This window comes from Sinocyclocheilus anshuiensis, unplaced genomic scaffold (genome assembly GCF_001515605.1).
Source record: "Sinocyclocheilus anshuiensis isolate Anshui unplaced genomic scaffold, SAMN03320099.WGS_v1.1 scaffold308, whole genome shotgun sequence".
Lineage (NCBI taxonomy): Eukaryota > Metazoa > Chordata > Actinopteri > Cypriniformes > Cyprinidae > Sinocyclocheilus > Sinocyclocheilus anshuiensis.
In genome coordinates, this window is record NW_015558619.1 from 412,190 (window position 1) to 417,787 (window position 5,598).

At 36.7% G+C, this 5,598-nt stretch overlaps 1 pseudogene; it reads right to left on the reverse strand.

Annotated features, from left to right (window-relative positions):
* The window catches only part of LOC107680486 (secretory phospholipase A2 receptor-like), a 37,116-nt pseudogene that overhangs the window by 26,728 nt on the left and 4,790 nt on the right, over positions 1 to 5,598 (reverse strand).

Below are 5,598 nucleotides of genomic sequence, written 5' to 3' on the forward strand. Positions count from 1 at the left end.
TATATATATATATATATATATATATATATATATATATATATATATATAATATGAGGTATTGATTTCTATCAAGCCAACTTTATAATCTCAAGCCAATCCTAGTCAATTTATATTGCTGCTGATGACCCTTACCGTTTCTATATTTACAAACACACTGAGAATCTGTGTGAGAATCTGCCAGGGCCAGGGGCCCGTTACAGAAAGGAGGTTAAGTGAAAACTCTGAGTATGTTAACCCTGAAATGAGGGAAACTCTGGGTTTTCCGTTTCAGAATGGGAGGTTTGTCAAACCCGAGAAAGCAGGGTAAGTCAAGCCCGTTTCTGAAAGAGAGGTAACATACTCAGAGTCAGTCACCGCAGTAACTTACTCTATGAACCTAACCTCGTCGGGAGCAGGTTTTCTTTGGTAAACCCAGAGATTCTTACGGTCTTCTCCCCCTTTTTAAAGCGTAAGCGATGTTTAAATACCTCATTCATTCATTCACGTTGCAAAAATGGTATTCTTACTGAGTATTTTTGTCTTTTTTTAAAGTACAAATATCAAAAAATTATTAAGTTAAGATGCAATTTCTATAGATAAAAAAAAAAAATTATATAAGGTATTTAGCCTTGTTTCCTGGGGGAAACAAGTGCATGTAAAGTGCATTTTACATAAAACATGTAAAATTGTCCGCCGTAGGGCAAGAAAAATAACGGAAATGCAAACGCAAACAAGCATATTTTTAATTTCTTACCCCACTGGCAGATAATTAGCAAAATACGAAAAATGCACTTAAATTATTTTTTCCCCCATGGAAACAAGACTAAACACCTTATGTCTTTTTTATGTAGAAAATGCATCTTGATTTAAGAATATTTTGATATTTTGACTGGAAACAAGAAGACAAAAATTCTAAGTAAGAAAAGCATTTTTTCGCAGTGCAGGTATTCATTCATTGTGCATATTTTCATCATGTAGACACGGTCAAAGTGACAAAAATGGCATCTCCTTTTATACAGGATCCCGTAGACGAGGAGGCTGCATAAATCCGTAGGGAGTTTTTTTTTTTGTTGCCATATTCACATGCATATTTATTTGAGCGGTAGCATTTTAAATAGTAGTTTTCTTTAAAACATTGGAGATGCAGAGCACATTAGTAAGGCCGCTGTATGCAGGCTGATAAGGAAAGTGTGCATTGCGCTCATGCTCTTTCTGATCATTTTTTCCTGGCCACAAATCCGTCAAAGAGGAGTTTCACTGGACTGTAGGTCAGTGGTGTAGAAATTGGTTTAAATGAGGCTAATCTGATAAATGATGTTCACTTGATAACATCTTGCTGCGACCTCTGGAAGTAACCCAATAATTAGAATTTTCTTCAGGATTTCCAGTGTGGTTGGATGCATTGATGACACTTCTGAAAATGAATCAGATTACTGTATGGAATGGAAGGATGCCAGATGGAGGGGTAGTACAAGATATATGCCGAAACCACCACCACAGCTGTTAAATAAACAAATTATTTACAATATATTTGGTCATCTTTATTTTCTACAAATACAAAAGAAACAGTTATTATTTTTCCTTTTGGATTTTAAAATTCTTCTACTTGACCATCTCCTCTTCATCTGTCAGTGGTGCTGGTGCAGGTTCTCCCCCCATTTTGCGAGCCTCTGCCTTCTTGTTGTCGACTGAGCACAAGTCAGTTGTTAATTTCATTACTCTAATTAAGAAATGTAACAGGTTTGATTAGAGAATATTTAATAAGCCTATGTGAAAAAAGCGTTGGAAAAACCTGCTGCGCATTGAAATAGACAAGGAATGATATTTAATGTCAAATGTAATGTCATGTAGTCTACACCCATGAAACTTTTATGCTTAAAGCTTTACCTTGATTGAATTGTGTTTTTATAATTAATTTTTAGACGCTTCTACGTTCTTTTTCTTTTTTTTTTTCTTGCCGTGGGATACCATGAAAATTAAATTTAGTTAAATAATTTACAGTTTTCACCTCTGATATTATAACAGTGATTAAAATTAAAATTATTTATTGACTCGGAAGTATACGGACGTCTTTTTGTCGGTGCTGTTGCCATGGTGAATCATAATTTCGGAGCTCCATTGATCATGACTTCTCATAGTCGTGGTGCATGCGCTAAACTCAGAGTCAGCCTACTCAGAGTCGACTGAACGAACACAATTTAGCTGCTCTGAAACCGAAAACTCAAGAGTTTCCTATCTCAGGGTAAGTCAACTCAGAGTTGGTTGAACCTCCTTATTGAAACGGGCCCCAGGAGTTCAAACTCTAGATGGGACACAGCTGTTGTGCCTTTGAGCAAAACTCAGGACACGCCCTCATTTTTCTCTTCCAACCAATCACAGTCAACACTAACCATCATGGAAACACTAGTCACTAGTCTGTATCAGACAGCGGACTCTTTCCTTCAATAATGAGCACTGGAAAATGACACACATTTTACGTGATACTGTCTGTTACATGCTGGGGCTAAAGCTTAAACTAGACCAAACTTGAGAAAACCAGGTGGATGGAGAGTCTGGGAAAAGTCAGACATGTTAGAGGAAAAGACAAAGAGCTATTAGAAACGGATGGATGGACGGACAAAAAAGCTGGATTCATGAATGGGAAAGATGCATGAGCAGTCAGATCACTCATGTATTTACCAAGTGGCTCGGCATTCCGGCTGTATTTGGTGGCTTTTTTGCAGATGTAAGGCAAGGCTGACTCACAGGACAGACTCTGCCAGGAACCCTGCGTGGAGTTAAACACCCCACACTGCTGGTTCTCCTGCACCGTGTGTGGAGGTCAGATCTGGACAGGAAGATGAACACTGAATAGGGTATTTAAAGGGAGAGTTCACCTAAAAATGACAATTCTGTCATCATTTACTGTTTGTTCCAAACCTGTATGCGTTTCCTTCTTCTGTTGAACACAAAAGAAGATATTTTGAAGAATGTTGGTAACCAAACAGTTGCTGGTAGCCAATGACTTCCATAGTCTTTTTCCACACTATGAAAGTCAATGGCTACCAGCAACTGTTTGGTTACCCACATTAATATTTTTGTGTGTTTAACAGAAGAAAGTAAGTTATTGATTTATGCTTTTAGAATAGATGTTTATTACCCTAAGGAAAACGGTTTAACGCGTTTACAGGACCACACACACTGTCGGCTTATTAAGCATAATCATGTTAAGAACCTCACTCAATGATGACAGAATTGTCATTTTGGGTAAACTATTTCTTAAATAGGTAAAACTGGCCATGAAGAACAACTCTTCAACCTAATATCATACGCCAACTGTACCTGCGGTGTAACTGACGAGAGCCAAAGGAGATCCATCAGCCCACTGCCATCCACCATGTTGACTGAGATGGTTTAATCCAATCCAGACCATCACACCCATATCTGAGAGTCTTTCTGGTGGAACACAATAACAACAATGACACATCAATGAAACACTTCATGGAACACAACATGGCATGTTAGGAAGAAAGTTCCTCTTTTCCATACAACAATAGTGGATGCCTACATACTGCTAATGTCCAAAAAGATAAACAAAAGCACCCTAAAAGGTGTGCATATGACTATTAAATGCATCTTATAGCTTCAGAAGACTGAGTACATAGTGTTAGAGTCACATGGGCTACTTTTTTGTCTTTTCTGTAGCTAGTCAGTTTTACTAACCATACACAATTGACCCTTCACAAAGACCCACCCCCTTTAGTTACTGTTACTACGTCTGACAAGCCATGGCAACACCATTCTCACGCAGAGCAAAATACATCGCAGAGCAAAGAGAGAACTGACCACGCACCAACAGACAAGTTACTTTTGCTATGGAACAAAGTCTCAGCTTTCTAATTTTGTCATTTTTTTTAGGAAATACAAACAATAAATACGGTTTTGTGGCTTTTAAATGTGTGACAGATTGCTGTAGCACCTGAGTTCAACTGGCACATGAACCGATCGGCTCTTCCTCTTTACTAGTTATAGCATGAAGTAAACATGAATGAACATCAGAAGGTATCTTATTTCAACCATGGAAAGATGTTAATACACACAGTTTTTCAAGTCCACCGATGTTAATCTACCCTCCTCTCTGGTATATATATATATATATATATATATATATAAACACAACGGCTGTTATGGTTATCTAGTTAGACCAGCACTAAACCAGTGCTAGCATCATGTCAGCAATTATTTCAAAATACCTTTTTGCACAAACATTTGAGCGTGGGTATACCTTTAATATAGCTTTGTTCACTGGACTGTGTGATGGACAGAAGACTCCCACCCTGTGCTTGACAGGACGTAAGAGCTTGACTCCAGGTGAGGATGGAGTACAAGTTAAACTGATAACAGGCATTCAGCTCCGGATGGCTCTCCCAGAATTCATTGCAGCCTGACACTGGAAATAACACACATAGACAGGCTGTGTTTGGTTCCTTTAGTTAGTTTGTATATACTAAATATTCACTACCGTTCAAAAGTTTCTGTATTTTTTAAAAATGTTTTTAAAAGAAGTTTCACCAAGGCTGCATTCATTTGATTAAAAATACAGTAAAAACAGTAATATTGTCAATTCTAATTGAAATGTAAAATAACTGTTTTCTATGTCATTTTAAAATGTAATTCATTTCTGTGATGCAAAGCTGAATTTTCAGCATCATCACTGCAGTCTTCAGTGTCACATGATCCTTCAGAAATCATTCTAATATGATGATTTGCTGAAGAAACATTTCTTTTTACTGTCAATGCTGAAAAGAGTTTTACTGCCTTTTTTGTGTGGAAATCGTAATACATTTTTTCACAATACTTTGATGAATAGAAAGTTTTAAAACACCATTTATTTGAAATAGAAATCTTCTGTAATATTTGTCACTTTTGATCTTCAGACCTTGCTAAACAGAACTACATAAAATCCCCCAACTTTTGAATGTAGTGTATAGAAAAGTAAGAATAGCATATTTCATTTACTTAATATGTGATTTTACCTGGACTGGGGCAGAAGCCCCATTTCTCATCCTGATCATAGTGGTTAGTAGTGGCACACCACAGGTGACGGTCCTCTCTGCTCTCAGAGGTACAATCCCAGAACCATTTATTCTTGTATTTGAAGGGTATGGAGCAGGTCATGCCACGAGAGTTTCCTTGTAACGTGTGGATGTCTGTCAACATCAAGAAAACAAACAGAAGCTGTATGACTGCAGCCACATCAAATAAACCTCATCAAACAATCCACTGAATGCAACAGGTTATAGTAGTCTATAGTAGAAATGTGACTTCAGTCGTCGATACCGATATTTAGACAGCAGGTTGACTGCAGTTTAGTTTAGGTAACTTTAAATTTTAAGTAATGTGGTGTGACCGAAGAATTCAGGAAAAAAACTAAACAAAACAAAACAGGAAATGATATATCATAGTAATGACCCCAGGTAAACGTCAGTAAGTCCTAAAATGTATTATAATTTTCTTTTTAAATAATTAAAAAGAATAATCTAATAATTATATTTTATATATATATATATACAGTATATATATATATATATATATACAGTCATGGCCAAAAGTTTTGGCAGTGACATAAATTTTGTGTTT